This window comes from Ascaphus truei, chromosome 4 (assembly GCF_040206685.1).
Source record: "Ascaphus truei isolate aAscTru1 chromosome 4, aAscTru1.hap1, whole genome shotgun sequence".
Taxonomy (NCBI): Eukaryota; Metazoa; Chordata; class Amphibia; order Anura; family Ascaphidae; genus Ascaphus; species Ascaphus truei.
This window is the reverse complement of record NC_134486.1, coordinates 249,429,896-249,450,537: the sequence shown is the minus strand read 5'-3', so window position 1 is coordinate 249,450,537 and position 20,642 is coordinate 249,429,896.

The following is a 20,642-nucleotide window of genomic DNA, read 5'->3' as shown; positions in this document are numbered from 1 at the left end:
AAAAGTCTTACACTTCTCTAGCAATGTAAATCTAATGGAAGAAAAACTTACACACAAGTAAGCAATAAAAATTAACTTTTTAACAAACTTAAAAAAACGTATTTATACGTAATAGTTAGTTAATGTTTGAAAATTGGTTACCTACTCCTCTTCCTTCAGCAGTTTGTAATGCTACAGTAACTTAAGGTTGTAAAATGCATTACAGCCTATTCGTAAACTCTTGTACTTATGTGGTTTCTAAACATTGGATGAACAAGGGGGGGCAAAAACATTAATCTTTTTGGCTTACCTTGCATTCATTTTTGGCAAGGACATTTCACACAATTAGTATTAACCCTTGTATTAATCAAGATGCTCTGTGGCAGACCTTTCTAGCAGTATTACTAAAAGTTGGATAACCCAATGCTGCGTCTCTGAAATGTACTTGCTAGTGAAAAATTGGCTTCATCTTCATTTCTGGCACCTGGACATTTTCTGTATATGTTCCAAATGTTACACTTCATAAAATCTGCTGAAACCATGTTTAGAGAAAGCCATGCTATTGCTAACCTCAGGAGTAAACAATGTTGTGGTCTTTTGAAGCAAACTACAGGCTTACTGGGTCTCTCATAGGTCTATAACTTAACATCACATTTTCTCAGGTAAAGAGCAATACATACTGTATAACAAAGAGTAGTGATAATGACATGTAAATTAAATGCAAATCAGACATAATCATAACATTGCATATCCACTAAAGTCTGTTAAGTTTAATGCACGGATGTACAGTAATGTAAGTAAAGTTAGACCTACACATGCTATTACACCCAGACAGACCTCCAATAATATACAGTAATGTTACATTAATCATCATTTAAAAGTCTATTAATGAGTCTTCTCTCAAGTTTTAAAAAATTAACCCAGTGATCCTCCGTTCTCCGATCACTTACCCTTCACTCAACACCAGGATTTATGGATTTATTTACCACTTCCTCATGGGAAAATATTACACACACAGACCAATGCACAGGAGAATATATTTAATTTGCAAATTAAATAAATGATAAGTGTTGGCCTCACCAAACACTGCATAGGTGAAAAACCTAAAGTAAAAAATGAATTGATTGATGGGTGCTAGCCCAGAAACCTGATGTGTCAGATGATGTTTTACAAGACTTATTTTAACCGCTATATTAGCCCTTTAGTAGCTCAAGTGCCTATCTAACCATAGTTCATCCATGATTAGCTGGCTAATAACTGATAATGAGGGGTTAATATATTTGTTACACTACACTATATACCTTTCACCTAGGCTATTCTAAATAAGGCCCTGTCAAACTCAGAATAGTTTAGGAGCCAACTCTTAAGACCGACTGCAAGACTAGGGCCGCACCAGGATTTTTTACAAATAAATAGTCATTATAACCTATGCGTATACTTTATTCTTGAGTTTTCCTTATTAAAAATATGTAAACGTCACTGGTATCTCTCTCCCACCTCTCTTTCTCTCTCCTCACCCTCTTTCCATCCTTCTCTTTCCCCCATCTAGAGAAGTCTCTAGAGAAGAGGAAACAGAATCCCGGTAAGTGACCTTGGGAGGGGGTGAGGGAGACTGTCTCTCTCTTTCACCCACCTCTCCTAACTCTATTACTCTTTCCCCTATCTCCCCATTCTCCCCCTCTCTCGCTATCATTTCCCCCCCTCTCTCTATCACTCTTGCTCACTCTCCCACTGTCGTACTCTCCCCTCCACCACTCTGTTTCTCTCACCCTGCCTCTCTTCCTCTCTCTCCCACCGCTTGCATACACACACAATATCCCCCTCCCCCACAATTGCGCCACAATACCCCCCTTTCACCACAATAGCCACAATACCCCCTTCCCCCACAATAGCTCCACAATTGCCCCACCTCATCCACAATATCCCCACAATACAAAACCCTCCCTACAATAGCCACCCTCCCCCACAATAGCCCCTCTCTCTTCCACAATATACACCCACCCCCCGACAATATCCACCTTCCCTCATAATAGCCCCACATTACCCACACCTAACCTTGGTGGGAACCTCCGATGCTGTGTGGCTGTGGTAGTTGGACCCAACTTTCAGCACGCACCTGTGGGGAAGAGACCAAGACCAGTGAGGGGGAAGGAAGCCCGGTAGCCAGATGGAACTTCCAGCACCACCCGACTGGGCCCACACAGCCGCCGGGCATGGGACAGTTGTCCCAGCTCTCGCCCTTGTCAGAGGAGCTCACACAGGCCACATGGCGACACCTTGTGGGCCACACGCAGCCCATGAGTTTAACAACCATGTACAAGTTCATAGGCCCCGCTGTGGGATATAACAGGGAATAAATCACAACTCTCTCCCTCTGGGGGCCTTAAGCACTCTCCCCAGCCCCACTACTCTAATTACTAACCCCCATCAGCTACAGCTAAAAGCTACACAAACTTCAATCTACCATACATCCTAAACACATACAGACCTATTACCCAAAGATACACAATAGTCAATTTTCCAAATGACATATTCACATTACATAATTTAGATCATTAAAAACATTTCTATACTGAAATCAAATCTCAATGATCCCTGTGAATACTTGTGAGGCTATGTAATAGCAATAAAGGAGCAACTACACTGACTAATTGTATTTTAAGGGGTTAATGTAAAGGAATCTACACATACCCCATCCAAAGAGAGCTTCTCAACAATGTTCTTGTTCAATCTTTGGCTTTACGTTATCCAATTAGGGAATCCAGTGATTGCATAAAAGAAAGTCATGCACTAGACCTGTCAGTGGGAAAGATGGCACAGTTTGTGTGTCTGCAACATGATAGATATCTATCAGTCATGTTGCAGACACAAAAATTGTGCCATCTTGCCCACTAACATAACAGAGATAGGAGAGAAAGAGACATAGGGCCTCATGCAGTAAGCGGCGCAAAGTCACTTTTTGCCCGTTTTGCGCCAAAAATGCATACCCCGATTCAGTAAGGGACGAAAACTTGGCGAAAAGCAAAAAAAAACGCCAAGTTTGTTGGCGGGTTTTTTTCCCCGCCATCGGTGTGGCGAAAAGGCACTTTGCGCCGCTACTAGCCATGTTTTGAAACCCGCTCAATTCTAGTAGTGGCGAGTAGGTTTGCGCCGCTATTCGCCACTCTAGAATTGAGATTTTCACGGCAATCCGTCTCGGCCCAAAAAGTTGACAAGTTGCTTGGGAGAGGCTGCGGATGAGCGGCGGATCGGCACTTAGAAAAAATCAGGCCTTTTTCCTGCCTGGGATTGATCCCGGAGGTCTCCGGAGCTGATACCATTAATACCAGCACCGGAGCCCCCCGGCATGCATCCGAGGCAGGAAAAATGCATTTAAAGGCCACTTCATTAACTTAGCGGCTAACCCTTAATGTAAAATAATAAATCATGTATTTATGGGGGGGTACAGGGGGTGGGTTATGTATTTAATAAATATAATGATGTTTATTGTGGGGCTGTGTATTGTTTTTATTGTGGGTACTGGGGGTGGGGGAAGGTGGTATTGGCCCCAAGGGTATGTGGGTAGGCCTCCCGGCTGGGTATTGGGTGAGTGAGGGTGGTTAGGCCACACGGGGTGGGGGGTAGTGGGGGAGGGTATGTAGGCCTCCCAAGTGGTGGGTGAGGGTGGGTTAACCCCTTAATGACTGTAGCGGTTAATAACCGCTATGGGGATTAAGGGGTTAGGGGACATTACATTGGCTGTTTTTATTCTTGTTCATGTTTTGCAGCATCGGAGGGGGCATGGACAGTGATGAAGATGAGGATGGCCTTCATAGTGGCAGCCGGACATGGGTGAGTGCTATATGTATTTATTGTTCTTTATGTATTTTAAATGGGCAAATTCACTATTATCCATATGTGGATAATATACATTTTGCACATTACTATACTGTATGTATTAAGCGTGGTGTATTTATGTGTTGTAATTTTTTTGGGGGTGCACTGAATTGGTACTGCAGGCCTGTGAGGAACACCCGAGGGCCACCGCCGGAAGCAGGAGGTCCCTGATCCACAAATCAATGCGGTTCAGCTCAGGGGACCCCCTGCTAACAGTACACTATTATTAAAAATATATTCATGCTGCTTCGTTACCATAGCACATAGCCGCAAAGGTAAGGAATGATTGTTTATTGATATGGGTGTTTTATTCATAGTGTAGATGTGCAGAGGGTCTCCGGAGCTGAACCGCTTTGGTTTTAGGTCTGGGGACCCCCTGCTTCCCGAGATACAGGCTACTTTATGGGGTGACAAAAAAGGGGGAGGGGGGTGAAGGATGGACTGGGCGCTTCCCAAAAAGTGATAATTAAATAGTGTTATAAGTAAAACATATGAAGTGAAAATACACTAAATCTAATAAACCTTACACCAAACAGTGAGTAGATAATAAAAGTGTATATATAGCAGCTCAACTTCCTCTGATGGGATAGTACCAAATCCCAGGATACAACAGAGTTTTCTTTGCTTGGAGATGAGGAGGAGCGCAAGATGATTCAGTGGTATATGTAAAAGAAAATAAACATATATAGTGCAGACTGTAAAGACTAATAATGTCACCCTGTAGTCTGTAAGAATAGAACTCACAAAATACGTCGTATTATATCACATGTCAGAGATCCATCTCTCTCTGACTGGAGCCCTTTCAACCGCAGATGCCAGTATATCCCTCAGTGGGTAAGTGCGGTGTATATGCAAAAAAAGAAAACCACAATAGTGCATACTATTCAACCAGGTATATTAAAAAATCATCACGAGTAGATTAAACTCACATTTAAAAAAAAATAATCAGGTATGGGAGAGAACCGCCGATTTGTCTGAAGGACCACGTCTGCAAGCAGCTTTCCAGCGTCTCACTTGCTCCTCACTGTTGGCTTCCGCGTACCCGGGTAGAGCATGAGACCCCGGAGCTTGCAGGAGTTCTGCAGACAGACCAAGCTGCAAACAGAATCTCTGCCCCGAGGCAGAAAGGACATCAGCACCCTGGATACCTATCCCAGCTTATCCAGTGCAATGATAAGGAAGGAGATCTCCAGATCTTATCAGGAGCTGTGACGCGACCGCGGAAGTGACGCGACGGCAGTGACGTACGCGGAAGCCAACAGTGAGGAGCAAGTGAGACGCTGGAAAGCTGCTTGCAGACGGGGTCCTTCAAACTAATGTGAGTTTAATCTACTCATGATGATTTTTTAATATACCTGGTTGAATAGTATGCACTATTGTGGTTTTCTTTTTTTGGGGTCATGGGAGCTGATGTGGGAGAGAGAGTTGGTGGGGATGTGGGAGTTGGTGGTGCACCGTCTACGTTTTCTTGTTGATTTCACCAAGTTATGTATGCTCTGAAAAGACACACAGGGGAGTATATACATTTGCCCAGTGAGAGGACAGCGTGGCAGGAGCTAAAGCGCATGGTTTCTATAGTATAGTTGGTTCCGCAAAGGGATGGGTGCAATAGAGTGATGGATGCAATAAACTGCCCGTTGCAGTCTATAGGTTACCATGGTAACCTCAGAAGCTAGGGATTAAGAACATCATGTTTTTAGTACTATAAAAAAGGACATGCTAAGGGGGCAAGGTGCTAACATTATATAAGTTCAATTCATATAGGTTTGTGAGGGGAATGCTGCTTTAAATAGTTGCTTCAGGTGTTTGGATAAATCTCATGGTGTGCTACATAAATCTCTGCCAAAGTGAGTAATATCATTATTGTTTTTTGCATTCTACACAAAATTAACAATTAATACTCATTTGCCAGGATCTGGAGTTACAGTAGATCCTGAGGTACCCCTTCTGGAACTGAGGATAACACACAGAGGAGGGGGGTAAGACAAGTCTAGAACAATTGCCAACATATTTGGCTGTACGTATAACTGGTAATAACAGGTACATGACCTCCCTGGTTTATCAGACAGGCCCCACTCACCCACTGCTTCCCTCCCCCCAACTTCTTACACTCCCTTCCTTACAAATCCTTAACTGCAGCTCCTCCTCCACAATCCTTAGCAATCAGCTTGGATAACAGGTCAATACTTCAGTAGTAGGCACTAGGAAACCATGAATTTACACGTAAATCTACATGATGTCATTGTAAAGACGTACATTTTAAAGAAACAAATACAATCACAAATATGTTGATAAATCAAATATTTAATAGACATGAGTGTTACTTCACACTCGTAGCCTGTGTGTCTTTTGAACTGAATAACAAATCATAACAAACCTTCAACAGTAGGAAAGAAAAGGGAAACAAAGAGAGCCTTGCTCTTTTACTCCTTTACGCTTTCATGCATCACCTCTAGCTCGACGTGATTACGAGGGGGGTGGGGGGTCCTAAGAAAGAGTGGACATCTCACTCGAGACAGAGACTGAAAGCGGAGTAAGTTGGGGGTGTGGGGCTAAAAATCTTGATGGCGTGCTGTATGGCAAAAAACAGTTTGTTGATCATACATTTAAGTATTGTTACTCGATGTGTGGATGATGCAATGGCGTCACGCTGTTATTGTCTGCCATTTCATTTTAGGCAGCAGATGCTCCAGGTTAGGACTCTATGGCCTGTAGTCATCAACCTCTGATAAGCCAAAAATGTATTATTTTAGGCAAAATAATATGCGTTATATTTATGATGCAAGTCATCAATGTTCTACCACTAACAATTACACATTTTGTTTTACTAGGCCTGATAAAAAATATCTGGACCATCACCAGTCTGGACTGGTATGGAGAACATTGTTTAAGGAGTCTTCCTGAAATTGAGCACTTGAATCAAATACTACCTGGATTTGACCAGGTTTCTGGGGGTCGTATACGCCAAAGGATGGAAGGTACCAGCATTCTTCACTTTCCTTCAGTGGTGGAGTGGGTTCTGCATGACCACTGTCGAATATCTTCTCAATGAAGGCCCCAAAGGACCCATTGCTCCTCTTCATTCTTCTTGCACCCATGGCCCCTCTCTCTGCTTTTGCCATCTACACCCACTGCCCATCTCTTACGGTTTATTGTTCCTGCACCCACTGTCCTATCTCTCTGCACCCGCACCCATTGCCCCTCTTGCTGCCTCCTGCACCCACTGTCCTCTCTCTCTGCATCTGCACCCATTGCTCCTCTGCCGGCCTCCTGCACCCATGCCCCCTTTCTGTGCCTCCTACATCAACTGCATCTTTTCTGTCTGCCTTTTGCACCCACTGCCCATTTCTCTCTGCCGCCTTTACGCACTGCCACTCTCTACCTCCTGCAACCTCTACCCCTCTCTCTCTGCCTCCTTCACCCACTTCACATCTCCCTGCTATATACACACACTTTGTTGAAGAATTTTTTTTTATTCTGATTGAATTCCTAGATATAGTGTGTGTGTGTGTGTGTGTGTGTGTGTGTGTGTGTGTGTGTGTGTGTGTGTGTGTGTGTGTGTGTGTGTGTGTGTGTGTGTGTGTGTGTGTGTGTGTGTGTGTGTGTGTGTGTGTGTGTGTGTGTGTGTGTATATGTGTGTGTGTGTATATGTGTATATGTGTATATATATATATATATATATATATATATATATACTATATATATATATATATATACAGTACACATACATACATACATACTCACACATACAGTATATACATACATAATACATATCATGGAAAACAACTAATTAAAATATATATATTACATCTGTTATTGGGGGGTAAGTATATAACAGAAGGACAGGCACTCCCAAATTTAAAAATGTGATATTTAGTACTCAACGTTTTGGATCCCAATGAGCACCAAACAATTACATAGTGAACAAAGATATACCCTCATCCCTAGCTGTTGGTCAAAAAAAAAAAAGTGAAATAGTGAATCCTAATGGGGCCCAAAACAAACAACTGTAGTCTGTAGCCTATATGGTTAAACATAAAGCAAACCACAAGTAGCAAATAGATTTACACCAGTGGAGGTGGATACCTAGTAACGGGATAAATAGGAAATCAACAGAACGCTGTGACAGTAAAGTAACTGTTTATGCAGTGATCACTCCCTTCAACTAAGTATAATCCGGGAAAGAGTAATTAGTATCCACATACTTGTATGCTACATGAAGTGCTCATGTTAATACATACTGTATAGTAGGCAAAATGATGGGGCAATAAAAATGGATGATCATGCAGAGTATAATATGCAGTTAAACACTACCATATAAACATCATAGTCCATATACCCATTAATCTGACAGCACTTGTCAATAAGAGCTCAGAAGGGACAGTATGCATACTGTAAATATTGAAAAAAATATCAGACCTCGAAACATTCACACTAGCCACCAGGCAGAGAGGAGGGTATATCTTTGTTCACTGTGTTTAGTTATCTTGAAAAAGGCTCCAATGGTAGCTGACATTTTTTTAAAGTATCACCTTTTGTAAATTTGGGAGTGTCTGTCCTTCGGTTCGTTGCTTTTGTATTTCCCAATGCATGGATGGTATGCACCCTACTACAAGATATCTACACTGCGGAAAGTGATTGCCCTGCTCCTATACATATTTATATTTATTTAATCCCACGGGACTGGTGGTTAGGTACCAATACATAGATATTGCACAGGGTCCCGCATTTGGTGTGGTGATTGACTTGAAATTTTTTCAAAGCATTAATATACATTTTATAAGATATACATTCTTTGAACTACTGTAGCAGAAACCATTCCCAAACACGTTCAAATATGTCTAAAATGTACATCCAATGTGTGTGACAACCTATGTTTAACAAGTTGGGTTTAAATGACCACGTTCGTACGTTTTAACGTTTTGGATTGTACTAGGAGCAAGTAAGTACAAAAACATTAACCTAATATTGAACACTTGAGGTTTTCCCAGTGCAAAGAACATTCTGCTTATAAGTGCATTTTCAGCATCTCAAAGTTGTTCTTCTAAAACGACTCTGCAGTATAATTCAATAAAAGAACAACACACAAAGCCAATTCCTGGCAGTTGCCCTGCAAACAAGTTGTTACATTCCATTTCCTTATGGCACAATTTTAGCTTAAGCATATTTGGAAAGAGAAGTAGAAACTCCCCTGCTGTTTGGTTGTAATCCATAAAGGGTGCCCGGGACACATGGAAACACAGTGCAGATGGAACCATTTACAGCGGATGAAAATTCTAAGCTATGAGTGCTGACAGTATGTCCAAAATCTATTGCACATTTTTTCCAAACACTTACTGTCTAAAGCCACAACAACTCTCTGTGAACACCTACAAGTCTATACAGTGAAGTATCTTACGTCCTTTGAGTATTTGTTTTGTATTGGTGGCCAGTTTTTGCACAAAGGGTAATCTTGAGTTTAAGCACGTCCCTGACAGATCTAGTGGCAGATGTATGTAAGTATATATGTATGTATGTATTTACATACGTATGTAGCCTTGGAGAGAAACTTCAGCTCTTTGTGCTCTAGGCTCTAGACAGGAGTTCTTTATATCTATTTTATTTGCTGTTTATAATATTATTAAAAATAGAATTGCCCATTTCTACTGTGGTAGCTCCCAGGAGTCAAAAATAGGTGATATTTGGGGGATTATGGGACAAAATGGTATTCTAATTTCAACAATCTGACTTCAGTCAATCTCTATTAAAGTATATGAGATCAGTCATGCTAAAATAAATAGTGAGACTGACTTCAAAGAATTGAGACTCTGAAAATCATTGCGACTTGACAGTGAATGTAAGTGTGTTGCAAGTCTTTATCCGATGGTTTTTATTCAGTCTGTGCTGTCTTTGCCATTATCAGCTGTTTTTTTTTTCTAAATGGGATTTCTTGGGATCAGCATCTTTTGAGTGTGTTGAAACATCCAAATTTGGCGCTATTGCACAGAAAACCCCTAATTAAAATCAATGGCCCGGATACACAAAGGGGTGCGGAGCTGTAGCACACATTTACTCCTATTCATTTGAAAAGGCTTAGCACCCTTCTGTGGATCTGGGCCAATGTGTATGGATCAGGCCTGTCACAGGTTAGAGAATAAGGGCCTCTGAGCGGACAAATTATTTGCCACATGAAAGCACAGACAGGCTCACTTTAAACCCTCCCTCCAAATAAACAAATACATGTGTCATCCCAATGTTGCTTAATTAGTACGTGCATTGAGAGGACATTGAAAAAGACTATCTATCTATGAAATTCAGCAGAAACAAATATCCTGAAACCCTCATAACAAGACTGAGACAGTACTTCTTCTAGTTCATGTATTAAAGATATATTACTTTTTTTCAAAATCATACAACTGCAATTGAATATGCTGCAATATTCTTCAGCACTGAAAAGTATTCACTCATTAAAAGAACATTTTTAGCATGTCATGAGTTATTACTTCAAATATGCAGGCTACTTAAACTTATCCGTAAAGCTCCCTAACAATATTAAAACTCCTGATGTAAAAAAGGACAGTATTGCATAAATTAAACTGCTACAGAGCTTACTCTTCACTTCAATCTAAAATCCATCTTTTTTTTTGTTGTCTTGGAGAAATATCAATCTCAGAAAATGTTGAAGAATAGCCACGATTGTGAATTTTGGATTCTAAATGATTTTCCCATTTGACCCTTTCACTGCCACGGCATTCGAATTCAGCAGCCATTGCGGTTCTTTGGTCACCTGACGGACATGAAGAAAGGAACATGTGCAGTTCTTCCTCTGCGATCCTGGTCTTGTCTTTCAGAGATCCGCAGATGCTTTCAGCCCTAGCAACATGGCATCAAGTTCGTCATCATAGCAGTCCCTGTGTAGTTTCCTGAGTGTAAAAAGATCATACAATCGGTTAACCCTGAATTCCTAACTACTGTAGCAAGTGTTTGATTTTCTGACACATCTGCTATTGTTCTTCTGCAGCTTTATCCCGACTTACAATGCGTGGAGCTAATAAAGATTTGTGTTACAAATGTACTGTAAGTAGAAAGCTAGAAGAGGGGTTGCGTGGCTAAGGGCTCTGGCTTGATTGAAAATCCAAAATGTGTTGGTTAGTGGCACTGCACCGTTAACAAGTTTAATAAATCACAGAAGAGGAGCTGCAGAGATTGTAAACCTGTGCCATAAGCCTTCAGTTAACCCACTGCCTGGGAGTTTGTGGTAAGGTCTGGATTGTCTGGGGACAGGGGAATTTTTCATGCATTTGCAATTCTTGAGCCGCTGCCCTGGATAACAATGTGCAGAGATCGCACCATGCCATGGGCAGGGTGCCAGGCAAAAGAATGTGGATAACGTTAAATAATATACAGTACCTTAACCTTTTCTGTTCTGGTGGAGTCGGCAGCACAATGCTTGAGATTTTAAAACAGGGGCTTGTTCAGAAAGTTGCTGTAATCGTGAGCAGTGGGCTCATTGAAACAAATGTAGAGACATTGCTGGTTCATGTTAGCAGCCACCTGCATTAACCTATTCGCTGGCACAGTTCAGGTAGCAGAAGAATGCCGCTGGACCTCTGCTATTTGTGGCTAAGTTATAATTTTAGGAGTGATCACTTGACCACCCCCTCGCTGAGGCCACTTTCATTTTGAACAGGCCGACGCTCAGTTGGAACAGTAACCCCACCACCTAGGAAACAGGCTATACCAGGGACGGATAAGAGCCTTTTACAGCAGGAGTGCTCCAATCCAGTCCTCATGACTCCGGACAGGTCAGGATTAGCACAGGTGGCTCAATTAGTGGCTCTGAGCCACTGATTAAAGCCACCTGTGCTGAAGCTGGAATATTCTTAAATCCTGACCTGTTGAAGGGGGTTGGGAATTGAGAGCCCATGCAGGACTTTATCTGCTTGAAGATATTTGAAGCAATATCAATATCTAGGTGTTTGAAATATACAGTGCAGAAAAAAAGCAAAGATTTCCAAACTGTTGCATTAAATTACAATCACTGTTGCACTATCTTGATCAATAGGGTTGCCATCTGTAACATTTTCAAAAATGTCAATTTTAGTTAACAAAGAGTATAAATGTGAAAACACCATAATAAAGTATATTTGTAAGATAAGAGATCTATATTTTTAAAAACATGTACAATGAACTGATGCTTTGAAGATAGCTGTCAATTTGGTGGGGCTTGGAGCAGGTAGAGCAGGTGGGGCTTGGAGCAGGTGGGGCTTGGAGCAGGTATGGCTTGGAGCAGGTGGGGCTTGGAGCAGGTGGAGCTTGGAGCAGGTGGGGCTTGGAGCAGGTGGGGCTTGGAGGAGGTGGGGCTTGGAGCAGGTGGGGCTTGGAGCAGGTGGGGCTTGGAGCAGGTGGAGCTTGGAGCAGGTGGGGCTTGGAGCAGGTGGGGCTTGGAGCAGGCGGGGCTTGGAGCAGGCAGGGCTTGGAGCAGGCGGGGCTTGGAGCAGGCGGGACTTGGTGCAGGCGGGTCTTGGAGCAGGTGGGGCTTGGAGCAGGTGGGGCTTGGAGCAGGTATGGCTTGGAGCAGGTATGGCTTGGAGCAGGTATGGCTTGGAGCAGGTGGGGCTTGGAGCAGGTGGGGCTTGGAGCAGGTGGAGCTTGGAGCAGGTGGGCTTGGAGCAGGTGGAGCTTGGAGCAGATGGGGCTTGGCGCAGATGGGGCTTGGAGCATGTAGGGCTTGGAGCAGGTGGGGCTTGGAGCAGGTGGGGCTTGGCGCAGGTGGGGCTTGGAGCAGGTAGAGCAGGTGGGGCTTGGAGCAGGTAGAGCAGGTGGGGCTTGGAGCAGGTAGAGCAGGTGGGGCTTGGAGCAGGTAGAGCAGGTGGGGCTTGGAGCAGGTAGAGCAGGTAGGCCTTGGAGCAGGTGGGGCTTGGAGCAGGTAGAGCAGGTAGGCCTTGGAGCAGGTAGGCCTTGGAGCAAGTGGGGCTTGGCGCAGGTGGGGCTTCAAGCAGGTATGGCTTGGAGCAGGTAGGACTTGGAGCAGGTAGGGCTTGGAGTAAGTAGGGCTTGGAGTACGCATGGGGTGCAAAAGTCCAAAGTTGTCACGTTCTAGTCTAAGTTGATGCCGATCGCTGTTACAATGCAGTCATCTTTGAGGCAGCCCTGTGATCTTTTAAATCTGTTCAAACCCAGATTTGTGTATCTGTGCTGAAAACAAAAACATTCTTTTAATAATGAAAAAAACCACATAATCTTTTTTGTGACGTTAAATGGAAGTTACGCTGTAAGATCCTTCAGGGCTCAGGTTTCACGCAGCTAAATGCTTATTCTCAGGCAAAACAGGCATCAGAAATGATATTTTGTCTTTTTGGAGGAAATTAATATCAAGTCTAACACAAGCTTTATTGTTGGAAATAGAAATAGGAGCCTTAATCCGCAGACCCCTGTGTTCACATGCATGCTTCCTGCCTCCCAGGATTACTGTCCCCTGGGAGATGAGAGGAAAGGAAGAGGAAGCCCAGACCCTTTCTTTTTTTTGTTGTTGCTTTGATACATCTCCATACTCCTAATCATTTTAATACAGATTTGCGTAGCCTTGAGGGCAAAGCAGAAGTTATCCAACCAGTGGATAAGCCCCAGATGGTAGAGTCTGTAATTTACTGTCTGATTGATGAATGTCAGTGGCTCACATTGATGTCACTACAGTGTGGAGAAGATCATGTCACAAAAGTGTCTCTTGTGAGAAAGGGGGGTCTCTGGTCGCTTCGACACATACCGACAGTATAGAATAAGCCCCTTAGTATTTGTCTACATGTTGTGATGAGTACAATCTTTAATAAGAACATCATTACCAAACTTTGCCCATGATATAATACATTTTACCCCATAACTTGGTTTTCCAAGTGCCCGTTTATCAATCACCAGTAAAAATAAATAAAGTTAATAAATCCACATGCCAGCTGACTGCCGTTAGTGACCTGTGTAACAATGATCCAGCCCTGGTTTTGTATTTCCATTTGCTGTTCTGTTCACAACTTTGGTATATACAATTGAGCTATTGAGACCGTCCTAGATCTCTATCATACAGATGACACACAGTCAGCTGTCAGATATAAAAAAATGGTATACTGACTGAAGTGTAAATGAATGGAAGTACTGCATTTTATCTCAATATAATACATATATGCAAGAAAAATTCTCCCAGGTACAGGTGCCTCCCTTTTGCTTTTTGCAATTATCTGATTCCCTACATTTGGATTCATCATATACTCTATGCATTCAGGATTGGACTTGTAACTATACATTTTCTATGTACAGCCTTTAATATATGTTTTATTATAACTATTAATTTTTCAGTTTGCGGTGCACTATTTTTCATTAGCGCTGTTTGTTTTTTCTAATATATATATCTATATATATATATCTATATATATATATATATAGATATATATATATACACATACACATACACATACACACACACATACACACACACATACACACACACACACACACACATATATTTTAATTATTAAAAATGTACATTTTTGTTTGACATTTTCTTAATTTCTATCCAAATAAAAGTTCAGCACTATAAAGTATTTTAATTTAAGATTCTCCATGAATGTCTTAATTTAGTTTTGTTGTAAGATCATATTTGACATTTTCTTGTGCAAAAAAAAAATTACAAACCTTTATAAAGTGTGTGGCCTATGTATGAAGGTTGTTATGTGACTTCATACAGTATATATGACGCATATTCCATTGTTTAACTTGCGTCATGTTGAATTCTTGTCTTCCAGGTAAGGGAGGAGCGCTCGTTCGTGATTGGTATACAAGAAGAAAGAGAAGAAATCAATAATAGTATAGCAGTAGAAACAAAGTTCTATCTAATATATGCTGCAATGGTTTCACTCACAATAGACTTCTTTTATAGTATAGCGTGTCAGAGATCCTTCTCTCTCTGACGGGAGCCCTTTGAGTGGGGTCTTTGTCGGGGTTTAAGGTACTATGTTCTATGTTGTAAATCCTCATACAGTATGCCAATGGATGTGAAAAAGAGAGATACCGCAATAGTATAATACCATAATAAAAGTGTATTGCACAGATAAGCAAATTAATTAATACACTCACATTTCAAAAGATTAAAAAATCATGGGAGAGGGCTGTTGAGGGTTGTATTCTGTCTTCCCATCTGCTGTACACCGCATGCATCGGCATTCGTCACTTCCGGTGACGTCACTGACTCAGGGCGGAAGCGGCTTCTCGGATGGAATCAGCACAGCAATGCCAGTCCCTTCACTCTCCAGTCCTCTCAGGATCAACGATTCAACGCGTTTTGTCAAGAATCTCTTTTGTATCCATTGTCAGTTCTGGGACCTGAGGCTGCATGTGTATTGTGTTATTCTTTTGTATCCATCGTCATGTTGAATACCTGGATGATACAATTAAAATTAAAATTGTGTATCTTTTATTTTTATAAAACATACAGAACTCCTACAAGCTCAAATTGAACCCCCAAAATACCCACAACATATATATAAGCATATAAGTTTCACAGAGGAGTGCTACTGAGCATGGCAATTTATATTTAAAACCAGAGACATAACATAAAACACAGACAAAGCTCAGTGCACATCCAGAAAAACTTATATACGGTACAGTGCCTAAATATACATGTATAAATAACTTTTGCAACTCATATTGACAGATTTATTATAAATCATTCTTCCTGGCAATGCACAGGTTATTAAGAATTTATATTAGTGTAGGGACCCTTGAACGTGGTCTGCCGTGAAGTTTGGCTCAAGGGCTTACAACAATTTGGCCAAAATGTTAAACTAAAAGACCATTTTATTTATTAGTAATTTATACATGTATATTTAGGCACTGTACCGTATATAAGTTTTTCTGGATGTGCACTGAGCTTTGTCTGTGTTTTATGTTATGTCTCTGGTTTTAAATATAAATTGCCATGCTCAGTAGCACTCCTCTGTGAAACTTATATGCTTATATATATGTTGTGGGTATTTTGGGGGTTCAATTTGAGCTTGTAGGAGTTCTGTATGTTTTATAATTCTTGTGCAGCTAGTCTTGGCTGTTTTGGAGGGTGGCAACCTCCTATCCAATTGAAGCTCACTCCCTCCCACATTTAAATGGTTAAAAGCTCACTCCATGGCATCTCCAACTATCAGGGGAACTTGCCTGCATGCAGTGTGATTGTGACAAATCTATTACAGAGTGCTTTTCCTGGTAATGTACAGGTTAATAAAAGCTTCAATCAGACTTAGAACTTTTGCAACTCATATTGACAGATTTATTATAAATCATTCTTCCTGGCAATGCACAGGTTATTATGAATTTATATTAGTGTAGGGACCCTTGAACGTGGTCTGCCGTGAAGTTTGGCTCAAGGGCTTACAACAATTTGGCCAAAATGTTAAACTAAAAGACCATTTTATTTATTAGTTATTTATACATGTATATTTAGGCACTGTACCGTATATAAGTTTTTCTGGATGTGCACTGAGCTTTGTCTGTGTTTTATGTTATGTCTCTGGTTTTAAATCTTTTATTTTTATAACTAATATATTAAATATACATGATTAGTGTAATATTATTTATAGTAGCTATAATAATACATTTTATTAACTGATAATAAAACATCTGTTCTGTGTCGAAGACATTTGTGGTTGATAAATACAGTAGCACCATAATTCTGCGCTAACAAAAGTAATGGAAGAAACACAAAAGGCATCGTATACAATTGGTAGTGTAGGACCTGCTGATAGGGTCACACCGTGCTGGGGTTGCAGGCTTGAAATATTTTAGCCAAAGAATTGAACTAAATGACCCATGCGCATGAGAAGAAAAAACACTGAACCAAAAAACATAAACAGTAGAAGGGAACTAAATAGTTTGTTAAGTTGGATGTGCATGGGGCTTCTTTGTTTACCACAATATAAACAGACTTTTTAGGATTGACATCAAGTTCAACTTGGCGGAGGATTTTCATGCAAGTTCAACACTTTTTTGATAGAGCACAGATATAGTTACATAGTAGATGAAAAAAGACGTGCGTCCATCAAGTTCAACCTACAGTATGCTAAATTTAGACGACAGATACTTTATCCTATATCTATACTTACAGTATATTTATCCAGAGGAAGGCAAACAAAAAACCCCAGTGAAATATCCTCCAATGATATCTCATAAGGGGGAAAAAAAAAATTAATTCCTGTCTCCAATAATTGGCAGATTATCAGATACATTTTTGTTTTAGTACATAGCATTTACATCCATGTGTCATGCGCATCCTATTTGTGTGCACGAATATACCCAACTCGGTCATTTGTTGCATTCTCACCTCAGTTCTTTGTTAGGCATGTTCCTGGCTCTGCCCTGTCTGGGAGCATGTTCACACCTCACCCAAGGATTAGCTGGTTTGCATTACTGTTCCCACCTGGTTGAGTGGTTTGTATCCAGCACTCACACCTCGAAACTCAACAAAGGGCTACCCGATATATTTACCCAGACCGGTGCCACATTTGTTAGACTTGCTTGGGAGGTAAATTTAGTGCTGCCACAAACCTTACCCTGAATCACTTGATTCGCTGAAACATGGACTCTACAACTATGGACTCTCCTTTGCTCCAAGGGCTTTCTTCCGGGACTCGTTCTTTGCTCAGAGGTATGAATACCAGGTAACCAAAGGGTTAACTAACCAGGCGCTACTTAGAGCCAAAAGACAGCTGCATCCTGATGTGTAATTAAACGTTTTTCTACACCACCACGACCTGCTGCGGGTTTTCATTCGGCTGCGCGCCGTTCCTGCCTCCTACGGGGGGAGTGTCTTTTTGCTCAGAGGTAGTCAACTGCAGTGCAAGAGATGAGCACATTTAGTGTATCAAAGTTCACGTTCGCGTTTATTTTTTTCAAATTGCAAAAAGTTTAATCCAATCTTTTGGGAACTTTTGATTCTGAAACTTCGCTATTTTTAATTTTTATTAAAAAAAAGCCACGAATCATTCTTTTTTTAAGAGGCATTTTTGCACCGAATTTGAATTTTACCGAAACAATTTGCCCATCTCTCCCTGTTCTGTATTTCTCTAACCACTGCAACTTTTATGGGGGGATGGGGGGGGGGGGGGGTTGGTGTGCTTTCTGGGAACTTTAGTATTTAGCACTTAAGAAGAACAAAGTCAATAAATAGCTTTATATCCATCTGAAGCTGGAATCCAGCCTTCTCTGCTCTACTTTTTCCATATCTCAACAGGACTTCACGTCAAATTTAGGCGGAGTATCATGAATTTGATATGAGTACGAGAAGCGCTTGTGGCGGTGCCATTCCTCACAGTCCAGTTTTTTCAGGTCACCTTGTGATGTGTCTAAGGCCTCGGCCATGTTACTTGCTTGCTGGCGGAAGCGCGCTGAGGCGCGCTTCCGCTCAGCACAGAACCCCTACAGCCGCAATTAGAGCGGCTTTAGTAGGGGCTCGCCTACGCTTCCTCAAGTGCGCGGAAGCGTAGGTCTTAGGGGAATTTAAAATTCCCCCGCTTGCCGGCGCGACAGGCCGGTCACGTAAGCAGTTCGCCCAATCAGTGCGAACCAGCTACGTGATGTCACTTGCACGCCCCTGGCCAGTGACGTGCCCGACCCCGGTCCGCCCCAAGCCCACCCACGGCCCGCCCCCTGACGGCGTGTGCGGTAAGCAACCACAAGGCCAGGGAAAGCACCCGCTTTCCCTGAGCCTCAGCGCGCCTCAGCACACCAGCAGGGAGCCTGGCCGAGGCCTTAAAAGGCTGACAAATAAGTTGCCATAATTTAACTAAAAAATTAAACAATAAAGCTCAATGTCTTTGTAACCCTCTTCGCCCAGCGGCAAACCAACTAAAGCAGTTTACATCCAGTTTAATATAGATACTGTATATATACAGCTCAGTCTCTCATACCCTTTCAGGGTGTTGGGTCCATGCAGGCTGGGCATGGATATGCAGATAGAATAAGGATGGGTGCCAGGAACTTTAATAGTACAAATAAGAGCTTTATTCACAGCTGTTCTTAATGCTCACCATATAACAGATACAGTTGACTTCAGACATTGACTGGTGTCAAACAATATGGTTATTCTGTGCTTCTTCCACTGGCAGCTCTCACTCCTATGCTGGGGAGGACCTTATGCTTGTTCCATTAGTATTGGTGTAGCGAAGTTTTGGGAGCGCTGGTGTTACATAATATGGAAAAACATATTCTCTTAGCGTTGGTAAGATTGGAAATCTCCTGCATTGCTTCAATAATGCCTGATCTCAGGTGGACCTTTGTTGGGGGACATGCTTTATTCTCTGGAATCACTATCCCATTTCAGTACTCAGCTTTCTTAGTCTATACTTTTTGGATCAGTAGTTTATGAAGGTCCTTCTAGTGAGGCCGATTCAATTATGTTCCAGAGCTTCTACTCTGAGAACTCAAGCCAAGCACATGCTTACTCCTATTCTGACCAGAGAATAATCTTGGGCCACTACTATGGGCTTTAACTATATATGGGGCATGTTACTTAACTGAAAACAATAAATGGTGAGAGGACATCCTTAATACATTTAACTATACACATAAACCTATTTACAGGACTCGCGGTGAGGCTTCCGTCTAAACTCTGAGGAACCTGTTTCTAGAATATATGGAGGATCAATATATATATATATATCTATATATACTCTTCTATCTCGCTATAGTGACATCACTGGTCACAAGACGTACACAGGAGTGGCTATTCCTTTCTGCATAGTCATCCTGCATCACATGATGGGAAAGGGAGTAACCCAAGTGATCCCACATAGTTAACCAATTAAGGCTGCTAACCTCTTATACTAACTAGTAGTCCCCAAAGAAGTGCCACATCGTGTTCCTGTGTTTGTCGTTATTCTATAGGAATGGATTATTACATAAAAATAAATTACTACAGAACAGCATAGAATTGCATTGGGGGTGAGATACTATTGTTGATATGCTTTTTGAAGATAGTTATGACAATATCAGGCATATTAGCAGTAGTATTTCTTTTTTTAAATCAGGAATAAATCACTCATAGGTGAATCAATAATCAAGGGTGAGAGATAAGGAACATTATTTTCAGTATAATTATCCAGGGTTTAATCCTTTATAAGTAATAAGTAATATATTACTTTCAGTGGGTTGATGATTCCCTGCTGAATTGATCCTATATTGTACTATATACAAAAGTATACCTGCCGCTCACCAAATAATGCAATTAGTAAATATTGTTTACACAGTGCATAAAGAGAATATTATATACAGTATGTGTACAAATATGGTCAGTAAAAAGGATTCAACCAATATGTGTGTGTTGGAGTGACATTTAAATCTGTCCAATACTGAAAATAAAATGTTGTCACTCTAGATATCTATCTACCCTGTTTGGAGGTGCCTGTCAGATCTGATACTAATGTTTGAGATTGCTACTCTGTATGCTGCGGTGACTAATACTTACAAATACTTACAGAGATGTGGATGCCTTAGCAATAATATATTTGCCATATGTACAATCATCCAAACATATTGCTTTCACCAGACCATCTTTTGTACATTAGCAATTGTGGTCTGTAATTTGCAGTCCCAGCCATTGCTCACCCCTAAGGGGTGCCGTCTTCCCTAAATATTGGGTTATTTGTGGGCCATCTCATCCCCACCATGGAACTAGAGAGAGTGCAGAGAAAAGCCCCCAAATTAATAAAGGGGATGGGCAATCTAACTTACGTGGAGAGGCTAGCTAAATTAGATTTATTTACATTAGAAAAGAG